Source organism: Mustela lutreola, chromosome 2, assembly GCF_030435805.1.
Source record: "Mustela lutreola isolate mMusLut2 chromosome 2, mMusLut2.pri, whole genome shotgun sequence".
Taxonomy (NCBI): Eukaryota; Metazoa; Chordata; class Mammalia; order Carnivora; family Mustelidae; genus Mustela; species Mustela lutreola.
This window is the reverse complement of record NC_081291.1, coordinates 109,263,778-109,279,614: the sequence shown is the minus strand read 5'-3', so window position 1 is coordinate 109,279,614 and position 15,837 is coordinate 109,263,778. Positions and strand designations below refer to the sequence as shown.

At 46.3% G+C, this 15,837-nt stretch overlaps 1 long non-coding RNA gene across 3 annotated transcripts; it reads right to left on the bottom strand.

The window, feature by feature from the left end:
• Window positions 1–212: 212 nt before the first annotated feature.
• On the bottom strand, window positions 213–7,013 carry LOC131825854 (uncharacterized). Of its 3 annotated transcripts, XR_009351334.1 has the most exons (4): window positions 4,873–4,949; window positions 4,394–4,486; window positions 1,616–1,894; window positions 213–1,165 (listed from the first exon to the last, which is right to left on the bottom strand). It is a non-coding gene; the product is annotated as an uncharacterized LOC131825854 (long non-coding RNA). The 3 variants fall into 3 exon arrangements; XR_009351336.1 differs by lacking the exons at window positions 4,394–4,486; window positions 4,873–4,949 and adding an exon at window positions 6,710–7,013; XR_009351335.1 differs by lacking the exon at window positions 4,394–4,486 and having other exon boundaries at window positions 4,873–4,958.
• Between the last annotated feature and the right edge of the window lie 8,824 nt (window positions 7,014–15,837).

Here is a 15,837-nt window from a genome sequence, read left to right as displayed (position 1 = left end):
ATTTCAGTAAGAATACATCTGTGGTTGCTCCAGGATAGAATAAAGATGCTACAAAGAGGCACGAAGGAACTCCGGGGAAATGAGTATGTTCAGCACCTTGAGTGGTGATGGTCTCACATACACTGAAAACGATCAACTATACACTTTCAGTCTGTTACATACATTCTTTGTCAGTTATACACGAGTAAAGAAAAAGAATATAGACTTCCCTGTTGCACAGACGTGGGTTTATATCCCAGTTCACCACTTACAGACCGTGGGACCGTAGGCAAGTCACTAGAACTCTTCGAACCTCAGCGCTGTCACCTGTAAAATGAGGACTGTACTATTCCTTCCTTCTTTGTAAAATTGTTGGGAACCTAAAGTGAAATGAGGGATATTAATTGTTTAACAGAGTGCCTGGGACATAACAGATGCTTAATACATATTAATTTGTTAAGGTGCTTCCCACACCACCTGGCATTCAGTAAATGCCCCATAACTTTTCCCCACTGAACCCTCTGTCTTTGGTCATGGCATAGTCTTGGCACTCTAGATAAAGAGGGGTCTCTATCTGCACTGGGCAGAAGAAGGCCGCCTCGGAGTGAGACAGCTCAGCTGAGTTTCAATCTCTCTTCTTGCTCCCCAGTGGATCTGGTTGATGTTGGCACCATTAGGCAGGCGAGGGCTGGCAGCCGCTGTCCCTTGGGTTGTGACTTGGCCTAAGAGGGGCCTGGCACAGTAGAAGCCTGAGCTCTCCATATCTCCTGGGCTTCATGGAACTTTCCACGTCCACAAAGTCCTGGGGAGCCAAAAGTATGTGAGCCTCGGCCCTCCCTCCAGGGCGGAGGAAGCATTTTGAAGGAGGGTAGCCCTATTGTCCAGGAGATGTCTTTGGCCACAAAGGTCCCACTGAAGGCTTCACGTCCCTGGAACAAAACTGGGGCTAGAACTTTCAGGAGTGAACAAGGCCTGCTCTGTGTGGCCATAGCAGCTGAAATTTGAGCAGGGATGGCAGAGACCCAGCCCCACAGCTAACTGATTCTGGCCCCAAAGATGTCCCCCTTCAGTTAATCTTTCACTTCTCAGATCTTTGACAAAGGTCTGTTGAACAAGGTGGCGGCAGAGCTGGGAGGTGTGGTCCAGCGGGTGGTGGCCAGGCGTGGTGAGCAGGTTTCAGACACTCCTGAAATAAAGGGAGTTTGTTAAAAGCTTCTCATGGAAAGTTTGCTATTTGCCTGCTAGCCAGTGATGTTAGCAGTATTTAAGTATCAGATCAGACCCACAAATGAGGCCAGTGAGCAGTGAGCTGAGCTCTGAAGGCCAAATATCTTCAAGAGGGCATCCGTATGCATTATCTGCAGCATGGGGTTTGGGGAATTCTGGAAAGAAGGTGGCTTACATACCCCTCTGTTTACCAAACAAACAGCTAAGACCCATTTGTAACCTCACACCAAGTCCATGAGGTTCATATTATTTCTAGATGAGGCAATGGAAGCACAGGATGTATTTGAGCTTTGGAGTGAAAAGAATCTTGTTTCATTCATTCATTCATTCATTCATTCAACAAATACTCAAAATTGCATGGCATGGGCAGGGTGTGGGGGCTACAACAGTGAGCGCAATGCTGTCTTACCCTCAGGTTCTTCGCAGCAGAATAATTTGGTTCCATTGTGTTTCCTTGTGCAGCCTTGAGCAAGTTACTGACATCTTCTGGACCCCAGCTCCTACCACTGATACATGGGGTGATAACTCTTTGAAAGGATTCCCCATAAAGATGAAGTGGAATTAAATGAAATGATGGATGTCATAGCCTTGGGGTGTAGCAGAGAACAGACACCTCACAAATCCTGCCATGGTGGCTATCAGTGATGAGCAGGGCTGGGTCCAGGCTGGGCTCGTCTTGTCATGGGACCTGCATCAGATGGGAAGAGCCAAAGCAAAGCGTGAATAGAGGCAGCTAGAAACTTCCTGGGATGGGGGAAGACCCAAGGGGCCACACTATCCAAAATGTAGCTCCCTCACAAACCCTTTGCCCAAGCTTTCACTAACAGGCTCTCCTGAAAGCACTGGGTACATTTGAGTCACCCTCATTCATTCCACACATGTATTTACTAGCACCTTCCATGGGCCAGATGCTGGACATATGAGGTTGCTCTGATACCTTTTCAAGGAGCGTACAGTCCAGTGTGGGAGATCAACAAGCCACAGGCAGCTGTAATGCCGTCTATGGATGGGGGTGCCTTGGGGTAACAGATGACCCACTCATGATGTCATGGATACTGCTTCTTGGCCTTCCTTCCTCGCCCACCAGAAGGTAATCTGCAAAGTCCCCTTCCTTTGGGCGGTAAAGGGTGGAGTCTGAATCTACTCTCTCCTCACTGTTGCCACAACCCAGTCCACACCTGCCTGGCTACTATGGCCACCCACTCACGGTGGCCTTCTCCATTGTCTCCATCCTCCAGCACAACCTGTCATAGTCACTGCACTCAGATGGAGCTCACAGCACATCACCTCTTGGCTCAAAAATCCTCGAGGGCTTTCCTAATACTCATGTGAAGCCTCTACAGATACCACTCAACCAGCTCGTCCAGACTCACCTTGTGAGTCCTCTTGGTTCCAATAAAACCAGTCGCCATTTTCCATTCACATCTGCATGGTTCCCTTCCCTGATGTCCTCCCGCCTTGCCCCGCTTCCAGCACCAGGGAGACTGTAATTTTATATAGAGATCCTTCCACATTCTTAATTTCATTATCATATAAATCAAAAGTTTAGGAATTTTTGAAAGTAGAAAATACTAAACGATTGTGAATGCACAAGACCCCTGATAGATCCTTAGATATATACTTAATAGGGAAAATAAAACAAAAGCAAAAAAACTCTGAGCAAACCATTTTCTTGTTCTTGCTATAAACCCGCGTAACACTTGTGATGAACCCTCTTTGCAGCCACACAAATGGTACACGATGCCCATGGCCAGCCTCCGTATTCTCTATGGACTGGCAGCTTTCGGCAGGTTTTCCCAGCTGGAGGCTGGGCCGCCTCGGGCAGGCATGGGCTCCCCTGTGGTTGGGAACAGGACCCACTCCTCAGGAGCAGTCAGTCCTGGCTAGGTGATGGCCGGAAAGAGAGACCTGAGGGCATGTGCAAAGGAGCGTACCTCTGAGCGCCCAGTGTCCTCCTGGGGCAGGGAGGGCCCCACAAAGCCTTGGAAGGAGCTATTGAGATTTAATTGTGCAGACCCACGTGGCTGATGGGAAGGACAGGAGAGCGGCTCTAAGGGGCTGCTTTTTCTTTTCGTCCCTTTCTTTTCTCTCTCTCACTTTTTTTCCCCCTGACTGATGAGATAAAAAGAAACGATGCGATGTGTCTGTCTGTCGCAGCCTGGGGACTTTCTTAGGGTTCTCTGTGTGGTGTTATTTGAAAAAAGACAAAACTCCCAAACAAAACATGGTTGTATTAACACAAAAGTCCAGCTCCACGGTTGAAATCTCCCATTCCATTCCCAGGGACAAGTCTCCCGAATGAACCCCGGCTTATCCGTGTAGACAATGGGGTCCCCAGGGAGCTGCACGTGATGGGAGCTGGGAGCTGGGAGTGAGGGGCCAGTCAGGTCAGTGGGAGGGGAGACTCTCCCGGGCTGCCCACTGGGTCCCTGTGACCTCCGCCATAGCCCTGCGCACAGGGCAATGTGAGTTTCCTATTTTTAGCCTTCATCTCCTGTGTTCAAGTCTGATCCCGAATGCCTGGAGGATCAAGGCACAAGACATGTCCGTGTTAGCTTCTGACATCATTTTCTGCTTGCTTATCTCGTCTGCCTCCCTCCTAAGACTGTCAGCCTGGCACCCGGCACAGAAGCTGGACCAAGGGCACATTTCGCTGAATGAATGTGCATGGGTGTGTACACGTCTTCCCATGTATTCCTAAAAGTTTATAAAGATTCCTAAGAAAAGGATATCGCTGAGCTGCTGGAAGCGGGGAAACAGTTGGAAACCTACACCAGGACCTAAAAAGGGCACTTTCGGACCTGGAGGAACCTGTGGGATCCTCCAGGCAGAGCTTTGGCTGAATTAAAAGAAAGCCATGGCGACTCCTACCTAGATTATTATATTAACCTGGTAACTGGGTGCAGTTGAATTAGGGAGCCGCACTGACACACCTGAGGCTGTCACGGAAAAATGGAATATTTTCTTGTTTTTGATGCTTGGTAAAGCAGCGGCCTCTCTCTGGGATAAAATCTCACGTAGGTCCTCCTGGAGTGTCTGGGGACACAGGCTTTTTGAAAGTCAACGTGTGGGATTTAGAGTCACAGGAGAGCGGAACAAACACTGACATTTCCTTCAGCCCCTTGTCCCACAGATGTGGAAACAAAAGCCCCCAAGGAACCCCTCCTTATGAGAAAAAATTGAAAACCTCTTCTCCAGCTTCTCAGCGTAGAGTCCCCACTGGAGGGAGGGGACGTCTGGACCATCCTTGCCTGGAACTCCAAGATGCCAAGGTCTGGGGCTAGTGGGCAAAACATAGGCACAGGACCAGTCTAGTGACTGGTTTCCTCTCTCTCCCCTTCCCTCTTTTTCTCCCTCTCCCCCCCCCCTTCCTTTTAGTCTCTCTCTCTCTCTATTTCTCTCTCTCTCTCTCTCCCAGTCTCTGTTTCTTATAAATGACACTGCCAGGGGAGGCTGCCACGTTGGCCATGGTCCATGACCCTCCTCCCTGATTTGGCCACATCCCTGCCCTTCTTCAAAGTATGGCTTCAAGGCTCTAAGGCACCTGTGTGGCCTCGGAGTACATGCCCTCGGGCCCACATCAGGGCCCTTTGTCTCGTCTCCAATCCTGTTGCTGAGCCTCCTGAGCAAGCCCTCTGAAGCTCTGAGCACAGGGACTGGGCTCACCGCCAGGAGGAGCTTCCTCTTACTTCCAGCCAGACCCCCACACTCAGCTTGGAAGGTGTGGGGCCAGGGCAGGAGGCACAGGCTTGGTGTTTGCGATCGCTGCTGTGCCAACACTGGAATTCCAACAGTTCTCCGTTCTGTCATGTTTTTCTTTCACCTTTCTCCTCCTCCACCTTCCCTGCCCCCTGGTATTGAAGGATGGCAGGTATTTGAACGGGGCAGCAGAACTGGTCCAAGAACAAAGACGGGAGGAAATGAGGAAGCTTCTAGGGTCCAGGGCTGGGGTGGGGAGGCGATGCGGGGAGGGGAGGGCTGCCCAGAAAGAACCTTCAGTGAGGAGTTGGAAGACAGGATATAAACCAACCTCTGCCGCCAGGGAGCTGTGCGACCTTAAGGAGGTTCCTTCCCTCTCCTTGTCTCGGCTTCTCATCTGTGAAATGGGAATCAGACCTCCCACATGCCTTACTTTAAGGTTAAACAAAATAAAGAAGATGGTGGAGTTTTGCACCGTCACGTGGCTCAGGTCTGCCGACTTCCAAGAACCCACAGAAACTTCTCTGGCAGAAACCATGCTCACAGACAAGGTGAGCATTCTCTCTATGCTAATCAAGTGGTTACAGGATACTATTCCAAGCCTCCCCTCTGCAGGGAGGAAATCTGACTCCCCCAGTGGCTGGGTAGAGCAGGTGCAGAAAGGAGGTCTGGCCATTAGGAGGACAACAGGAGGCTTCCAGCGGGACTCTTGGGGTTTCTTGAAAGAGATGGTGATTTAGGATTGCCCTGATTAGGTGTCATATGCTCTAGAACAGATGCTTGACCAACTCTTGAGAATTGAGGGAATTGTTTTAAATGATGGGTTGGAGAATTCCCCTCGATTCCGGGTCCTGAGCTCCATTCACAAAATAATCTAAACCACTTCTTGAAGCCAGTGAGTCTCCTCTGGTCAAGATCTGGGACTGACCTTACCTACGACTGGATTAATGGGCAGCTGGGCAAGTTAGCAGGAGCCTCCCCACCTACACTCTCCTCTGTTACCTATGAGCCTGCCCTGTTGCCTAAAATTTGCCCATGGGAGGGTGATTCCTCACATTCCTTTTGGAATCCAATCACCCAGACAGAGGAGCCAAGATTTGCTATCGCTAAATATGTCAAATATATGTTGGATATCTTTCATTCTAGGACATGTAGACTTCCCACGGGTACTTATAAATTTTATTTTTTTTAAAGATTTTTATTTATTTATTTGAGAGAGAGAGAGCACTCAGGGGGAGAGTGAGAAGGAGAAGCAGACTCCCCACTGAGCAGAGAGTCTGATGCAGGGTTTGATCCCAGGACCTGGAGATCATGACCTGACCTGAAGGAGACGCTTAATCGACTGAGCCACCCAGGCACGCCCCCCACCACCGATGGGTGCTTTTTAATTGTTGCATAGAGTTGGAGGGTACACCCAATAATCAGAGTTGCCATAAGAACAGCCTTGAAAGGTGATGAGCTGCCTGTCGCTAGAGGAGGTCAAGCAGACAGTAACTGCATGTGAGTCATTGTGAGGATTCCTGCAGGGGGTGCACAGATTATAGACACATGAATTAGTAATTGATATGGAGCAAGCATTACGTCTCCAGGACTGTTCTAAATACTTCACATGGGCCCTCACCTGTGATATTCACAGAACCCTAAGAAGTAAGCACTGTTATTGTTCCCATTAGTACAGAGGAGAAAATGGAGTTACAGGGATATGTCCTAGGTCATAGAGCTGGAACCTCATAGAGCCTGGACTCAAACCTGGGGAGGATGCTTCCACAGTCCATGCTCTCAGCCTTAATAGGATAACACTGACCTTCATAGGAAATCTCCGAGCAAGTACCCGTCCATATCCCGAGTCCAGCGAGGCCCCACTTTGCTGAGGGCTGGTGCCACTGATGTTCTTGTCCAATCAGCCCTGACTGGCTGGTACCTTCCCTTGCTCACCCAGACCGTAAGGCCCACAAAAGATGCATGTCTCTGAGGGATGAGAGGCTTCTCTTAGGAGAAGAAGACAATGGGAACGTCCCCCTATGCTGCATGGCTGGCCCGGGCAGCTGGGGTGTGTCCTCTCTTGGCCATCCCCAGCCCAGTCCCAGGGGAAACAAGGGCCCTGGAGCTCTCACCGTCCTCTCAGGAGCTCCTGCACTGCCCCTCACATATTTGACCCAGCCCTCCATCTGGCTTGCACACATGGGCTGAGCCTCCAGACTGGGAGGAGATGAAACCATTTGGAGCCTGGCACATCCTGACTTGGCAGCCCACGGAATGGAAGCCAGCCAGGCCCAGAACTCCTGGCCCACTGAGACCCCCGGATCCTTCATGGCCAGAAGGCCTTCTGTAGCTTCACAGGAACTCACTCCTGCTGATCGGATTTCCTTGCAAAGATTACTAGATTTTTTTTTTTTTAACAAATTCTGGAATTTATGTTTTTGAAATTTGAGGATTTTTTTTTTTTTTTTTTTGAGAAAACACATTCTGGAACACAGACTTTTCGGGCTAGTAACAGTCCTAGAAGCTATCATTTATGAGCAGCTACTAGGAAGAAGGCCCTGGACAAAACACCGTTTCTACAGGTGCTCCTGGTGTTGCCCCCACTCATACCAGGCAGCGCCAAGGGGGTGCACGCATGGCAAGTGTTGGCTGTGCGGGGAATAGAGCGCCATGGTTCCAAGTGAGTCAGTTCCGGCCCCTCCACCAAATGACTGTGTGACCTTGGGCAACTGGCGGACTCTTTCTGTGCTGCACTGTATTCCCATCCATGAAACAGGAATAAGAAGAGTATGTTGTTCAGAGATTGAGATAAGACCTGTTTAGCACAGAATCTGGCACTTAATAAGCATTATCTTCCATTATTATTAGTGATAATTTATTAAGTCCGTGTTAGTATTATCCCCATTTCATAGATGAAAGAAGTAAGGCACAGAGAAGTCCAGCGCATTGCCCCAAATCACACAGCTTATACACAGCAGAGCCAGGATTTAACCCCGGGGGGTTTCTGGCTCCCAAACACTCACTCTTACCTGTCACTTGAACGGCCTCCAGAAATTCCTAGAATGTTAACATAAAATTAAGGAATGTTCCTTAAATCGTTTCTAGTCATTGGTGTTGTGGGGAAATGTCAGATATTCCCATTTATACCAACAGGCTGCTTATCTGGAGAAATTGCTCAAACTGATCAAAAGGGCGAAGGCCTTCCACAAAGAATTTAAACAATCAACTTTCCAGAGAGAAAGCCGTTGGCAGACGTGAATTGAAAGGTAATGTAGTTTGCTGCCAGAGACCTGGGCTGGGTCAGGAGACCCGTGTTTCCTCTGGAGTCCACCGCCCATTTGCCATATGGCCCAGTGTGTTATCGGCCTTCTCTGGGGTCAGTTTCCTTATCCGTACAGTGAGGGCTGACAGTCAGTGCTCTTCACGAGGCTTCCTGTTCAGTGAACCCTTTAACTCACAGCTTCATTCAACAAATTTTGTCAAGTACCGACTGTGTGCCAGGAACCCTTGCAGAGCTAGAAAGGCAAGATCAAACAGCACTGTGGTTGTGGTCTGTGATTTCAGAGAGTCTGGAGTGACACAGAGAGAAACAAAAAGATAATGGCCACAAAGTGGAGGGCATGCTGGAGACACAGGTTGGAGGGACCCTACAGGAAGGCTCCTAAGCAAGCTTGAGGGGCCAGATAGGTTTTCTTAGAGGAGGGGACATTTCAACGGAGACCTGGCGGATGCTAGCTAGCATGGGGCCAGGGGGCAAGGAAGACACAGACTTGTAGATTCGTGAATGTGGATTTGTAGAAGCGAAGTGTGGCATGGTTGGATCTCAGAGGGTGAGGGGCAAGGAGGTGGCTGGAGAGAAGGATGGACGGGCAGGCAAAGCCCTGATATCATGCCAGACCTTGGCCACCCCAGTGAGGATTCTGATTTTATCTTGACGTCATTCAGGAGTATCCCAAGAATTTTAGATCTTTACAACGATCACCGTGGCTGCCCTGCAGGAGGCTGAAGCAGACTGAAGAATGAACCTGGGCAGCCCTGTAAGGTAGCTATTGCAACAGACTGCTACAGAGGCTATGGTGCCTCGATGGGGAGAGCAGGCTAAGGAGCAGGAAAACAGGAGATGAGGGCAAGTGAGAAGTTGGAACGGGTAGGGCTTGGTCTCTGGTAACTTGATGTGGAGCAAGAGGGTGGGAGAGAAGCCAGTAAACAGCAGAGTTGTACTGGTGGAAGAGGGGTGGGGTGGACTGGGGAGGAGACCCACCCCCGCAAACCTCCAGCTGGGCCACATCCGGGGCCCTGAGCCCGGCCTTCCCTACTTTGCCCCTGACACGCACTCCTTGGCGACCATAGCTCCAGCCCCACATCTGAGCTCCAGATCCATCTGTCCACTAGCCAAGGTCCCCCTCCCTCTTGGCCATCCCTGACCACCAAGATGCCAACGTGTTCAGCCCAAACCATTCGTCTCTCGAGCCCTCCTCCTCCCCCTCCCCTTAGACCCCCGGTTCTGCATCAGGCACCCCCCCCCCGTCCCGCCCACTTTCCAAAGCAGGCTGTCTGTTGCTCTGAGGAGCCTTGCGTGCTTGCAGGATCCACGTGCATCTCCGCAACCTGGGGTTCCGAGCAGGCTGCGGTGAGGGGAAGGAGGGACAGAGCAATTATCGGCCTTCAAGACGCCGCCTGTGCTGTTGGCAGGAATGTTTTTTTCCTGGGTGTCAATACGAGCCCAGGGTCATTTTTCAGCGTTTGCCAGTGGCTGTAATTGCGTAAGGCTGAGCGGCTCTCCAGAGAATCCCCGCCGCTCTCCATTCTCTTCTCCTGGACAGTGCTCTATAGACACGCCCCAGGCCATGGATCATGTTTTTCATATAACCCGTTAATTACTAAATAAAACAACCGAGCTTTCAACCTGATTAGCCCAGATTAATGGCCAGCAGCGGGTTTCACGCGCCTGCACAATTTATCACTGAAAAGAACTGTGTCTTTAATGATTTAGCTACCTGGCCTAGCGGGGCCTGCTCAGGGCCGCGGGCCTCCGGGAGAAGTTAATTGCTGTTCTTCGTTTCTGACCTGGAAAGGCCCAGGTGACAGTTCCCATTAGCTAGGGTTGGCCTGCTTGATGACAAAGGATGGCAGGAAGCCCTTCCCTCCCACTTTGTTCCGAAGATATATCGAGGTCAAGTGTCCCCAGCCCCACTACACCAGCTGCCAGCTGGAACAGGTTGAGTCAACCTGTAAATTTATGGTTTTCTCTGCAAGCCCCCCTCCCCGCCGCGGCTCCCTACCCCCCCACTCCTATATTCCCCCACCCCCCCACCCCCACCTCCACCCCCACCCACCACAGGCCCTTTTTTCATTCCTTCCTCAATATGTTGAAAGAGTGAATCATTTTTTGTTTGTAATTGTTAAATTTCACCAGGAATTCTAAGACCTTTCATAAAAATGAGAAAAAAGAGATTTACCCCTGTTCTTTTCCTTGACATTTTAGCCCGGTTTGGTTCTTCGGGGGGGGGGGGGGGGCGAACATTTCTTTAATCATTTATCATTGAAAGATCCTTTGATCAAGAGGCTCTTCAAATGTCAGAACTGGTCACAGGCATCTGGTACAACTCTTGCATTTTCTAGACAAAACGGAAAATACCTCTTGCTGAGGCCCAAGGTAGGAGGAATAAAGGCTTCAACGTGACATGGCGGGTAAAAGCAGTGGCCCTGAGGGTGGTCAGGTGGGGCGTTTTCCAACAACCAGCGCTGCCCACTCTTTGTTCATCATAACAAAAACAGCACTTAACAACACTTACATTCTAGACATCACTTTTCTCAGTAGTCACAGCAACCTGTGAGGTGGAAACCATGCCCATTTTTTAGACGAGGCCATTGAGCCCATGTTCTGTGTTCGGGTGGTGCTGTCCAACAGAACTTTCTATGATGGTGGGAATATTCTGCATCTGAGCTGTCCTATAGAGTGGCGGCCAGTCTCACGTGGCTGTTGAGGAATTGAATTACAGCTATAGTGGATGAACTTTCAGATTATTCATTGCTATAATCTAGAAATACAGCTGATTTTTGTATGTCGATCTGGTATCCTGGAGGTTTCCTGAATTCACTTATTCCAATAGGCTTGGAAATAGAATTTATTTTTTAGAGCAGTTTACAGAGCAATGAGGTGGAATGTATGCAGAGTTCCCATGTACCCTCTTGGGAACGTCCCCCCTCCTTGCACACGGCCTCCCGTAGGTTAGGGTGGTCTGTTAGTTACAACTATGAACCAGTAATGTTTTCATTGTTAGTTGAAGTCCTCAGTTTGGTGTTTCCCCCTTGTGTTGCCAGTTCTATGGAGGCTGAAACATGCACAGTGCCATGTATCCATCATTACAGCATCTTACAGAACAATTCTGCTGCCCTAAAAATCCTCTGGGCTCCCCCTGTGCATCCCTCCTTGCCTCCCCCAAACCCCTGGCAGCCACTTGTCTTTTCAGTGTCTTCACAGTTTTGCCTTTCCCAGAATGTCATATAGTTGGAATCATACAGCCTTTCCAGACTGTCTTCCTTCACTTAGCAATTTGCATTGAAGTTTCCATCTTGTCTTCTTATAACTTGAGTAGAAGTGAAAGCTCACTTCTCAGTGAATAACAATTGTATACAACAAATTGAGTGTCAGAATGTTTATCTGTTCACCTACTGAAAGACATCTTGGTTGCTTCCGAGTTTTGGCAATGATGAAAAGGGCTGCTGTAAACGTTAGTGCACAGATATTTGTGTGAACATAAATTTTTAGCTTATTTGGCTAAATACCCAGGAGTGCGATTTCTGTATTATGAATGAGAGTTCCCCTTGCTCTACATCCTCGCCAGCATTTGGTGGTGTTGGTGTTTTCATTCTCACCTTTCTAATAGACATGATGCGGTATCTCAGTGTTTTCATTCTCGGTTCCCTGATGACTTACTGTGTTGAGTATCTTCTTTTGCTTATATGCCATCTGTATTTCTTCTTTGGTGAAATGACTGTTCAGATCTTCTGCCCATTTTTCAATCAAGTTGTTCATTTTCTTATTGTTGTGTTTTCAGAATTCTTTTTTTTTTTAAGATTTTATTTATTTATTTGACAGATGGATCACAAGTAGGCAGGGGGGCAGGCAGAGAGAGAGGGGGAAGCAGGCTCCTTGCTGAGCAGAGAGCCTGGGCTCCATCCAGGACCCCGGGATCATGACCTGAGCTGGAGGCAGTGGCTTTAACCCACTGAGTCACCCAGGTGCCCTGAGTTTTCAGAATTCCTCATCTACTTTGGGAAACAGTCCTTTATCCAATGTGTCTTTTGCAAATATTTTCCGCTAGTCTGGGGCTTTTCTTCTCAGTCTTTTACAGAGCAGAAACTTTTAATTTTTTTTTTAAGGTTTTATTTATTTATTTGACAGACAGAGATCACAAGTAGGCAGAGAGGCAGAGAGAGAGAGAGGAGGAAGCAGGCTCCCTGCTGAGCAGAGAGCCCGATGCGGGACTCGATCCCGGGACCCCGAGATCATGACCTGAGCAGAAGGCAGCGGCTTAACCCACTGAGCCACCCAGGTGCCCTGAAACTTTTAATCTTAATGAAGTCCAGCCCATCAATTATTTGTTTCATGGTTCGCACCTTTGTGGTTGCATCTAGGAAGTCATCACCAAACCCAAGGTCATTTAGCTTTTCTTTTATATTCTAGTTTCACCTTTTACATTTAGATCTGCGATCTACTTTGAGTTAATTTTTGTGAATGAATTTTTTGCATGTGGATGTCCAGTGGTTCCAGTGCTATTTGTTGAAAAGATATTTTCTTCATTGTATTGTCTTTGCTCCTTTGTCAAAGATCTCTTGACTGTATTTGTGGGGGTCTATTTCTGGGCTCTCTATTTGTTCCATTGACCTGTTTGTCTATCTTTTCATCAATACCACTCTATTTTAATTACTGTACCTTTATGGTAAGTCTTGAAGTCAGACAATATCAATTCTCTGAATTTGTTCTTCTCCTTCAATATTGGACAGCTATAATTTTGCCTCTTTATGTAAACTTTAGAATCAATTTGTTGGTAGTCACAAAATAATTTTCTGGAACTTTGATTGAGATTGCATTGAATCAAATTAGGAAGGAACTGACATATTGACAGCACTGAGTCTTCTTATCCGCAAACATGAAATATCTCTCCATTTATTTAGCTTCTCTTTGATTTCTCTTCTCAGGGTTTTGTACTTTTCTGCATTCATATCTTATATACTTTGCATTAGATTCATACCTAAGTATTTCATTTTTATGGTATGTAGAAAAACTATTGACTGCATATCACCCTTGCTCCCTGCAATTGCTATACTAGCTTTATGTTTTCCAAGAGTTGTTTTGGTTTGGGGGTTGTTTTAGTTTTTTTGTTTGTTTTAGGCAATTCTTTTGGATTTTCTACATAGATAATCATCATTTGCAAATGAAGACAGTTTTATTTCTTCCTTCCCAATTTGTATGTTTGTACTTCCAAGCAAACATTTGTTTTTATTTTTTTTATTTTATTTTTTTTTTTTTTAAAGATTTTATTTATTTATTTAACAGAGAGAGATCACAAGTAGGCAGAGAAGCAGGCAGAGAGAGAGAGAGGAGGAAGCAGGCTCCCTGCTGAGCAGAGAGCCCGATGCGGGACTCGATCCCAGGACCCTGAGATCATGACCTGAGCCGAAGGCAGCGGCTCAACCCACTGAGCCACCCAGGCGCCCAAACATTTGTTTTTAAATGACATCCATGTTCTGTTTTCTTTTTTCCTCCTTTTTTTCAAAGGTCCAAAAAATTTAAAAAGGTCTAAAAAAGTCGTTAACTTCTAATATTTCTTTTTCAAATCCTCGTACTACATTTAAACTACAAAGTAAATAAATTTGTATGTAAATTGTTAATAATTAGGAATTTTTAAAGGAATCTCTGTTCTACATGGGAAATCATTCCTTCTTGAAGCTCAGAAACTTCCTGGCAGGAATGGTTTTTTTTTCCTTCGTAGTAGTTCTTTTTTAGAAAAATCCTTTAGTACCTATTCTGTTTATGGCAAAATTTCTCAAGTTTTGTTCATCTGAAAATGTATTTTTGTCCTTTTTCTTGAATTATATTTTAGTTGAGTTTATAATCCTGGGTTGACAATTTTTTGTTTTAGCACTTGGTCTTTCTGTTGACTCCAAAAATACGTATTCTGCATATTTCTTTTGATCAACTTCCCAGTTCACAGATTCTTTCTTTGGCTGTGCCTAATTTAATGCTTAAGGTTCATGTGGGGTTTGTTTTTTCCTCATCCACTTAATTTTTAACTACAATGATTCTTTTTTCTCATGTTTAGAATTCTGTTGGGTTGTTTGCTACCAATGCCTGGGCCTTTTTGAAAATATTTTGTTCTTTGCTTGTGTTTTTTATTTCCTCATTTATTCCCTAAAGCATTTCCTTTAATTTCCTTAAAACATACCAATTTTTTATTCTGTGCCATGTATTTCATATGTGTATATATATATATATATATATATATATATACGTGTGTGTGCATATATATATGTGTATATATATATATATATATATATATATATATATATGAAGTCCTTGGGAGTTCACAAGGCTGTTTGTTGTTTTTTCAGGTTTTTGTTATAGTGCCCATTTTTTTTAAGATTTGGGATTGTGAGCTCCCATAATCCCATGTTCAGCTGCGTTTTTCTGTGGAAACCCATGAGGTATGGCTTATAAGTGCATCCTTACAGAAGGATATGACTTGACTTCTACCAGGTGACCCTGGGATGCTGTAACCCCAGATCACTTTAAAGTGAATTCTTCTGCTTGGGGCTTCCAGTCAACACAGGGAGTGTGAATTTAACCCCTCATGCAGCTAGGTTTCATTTTCACCTTCCTTTGATCAATGGTATGGTTATTTCCAGTCCAGCTTTCTATGAGACTGTATCCCTAAGGCTTCCCACTTTATGACAGGCCCGTTTCCAATACCGCAGCGTTCTGGGGCTGAGTGTCTGGTCTTCTCCAAGGCAGGACCAGCAGAATAAGATTCATTTCAGACTCTGACCCCCACTCTCAAGAAGAGCTGCAGGGTCAGCACTGACTCCCTTTTTATTGGCTCCTGGTGATTTTCCTTACATTCTGACTGGCTCCTTTCTGAATCTAAAAAGTGCACATGGTGTATTTTACCTAATATCTAGATATGCTTTTTTCACAGGAGGAATTTTCAAGCTTTCTAGCTATTTGCCAGAAATGCCATAGCATGAATTTCTTTCTAAAAGTAGTCATGTTTGAGGGCACCTGGAGGGGCTCAGTCAGTTAAGCATCTGCCTTTGGCTCAGGTCATGATCCCGGGGTCCTTGGACCCAGGTCCACATCCGGCTCCTTGCTCAGCAGGGAGTCTTCTTCTCCCTCTCCCTCTCTGTCTGCCTGCTTCTCCCTCTGCTTCTATTTGCTCTGTCAAATACATACATACAAACATACATACAACATACATAAATCTTTAAAAAAAATAAAAGTAATCATGTTTTCACTTCATCGTTAAATATCAACTTTTTTTTTGGAAGAGATTGGTTGTGTGTATATTAAAAATATCTTGTTTATAAGAAAGTACCAAACTCTCTCCCAAAGTGACTGTGCCATTTTGCATTCCCACCAGGAATGAATGAGTCTTCCCCTTGCTCCACATCCTTGCCAACATTTGCATTGAAGCTTCTATCATGTCTTCTTATAACTTGAGAGCTCACTTCTCAGTGAATGACAATTATATATAACAAATTGAGTATAAAAATGTGTATCTATTCACCTACAGAATAGATACCTACCACAGAAAAGGGGAAATTTAGAATAATTTGTCTTTTCATAAGAGAAAAAATGTGTGCCTCATTTTTAAGTGCCTTGTCATGAGAAAACCAGAGGGGTCTTCATGGTTATTTACCATCCTCAATTTAAAATAATTACTAAAA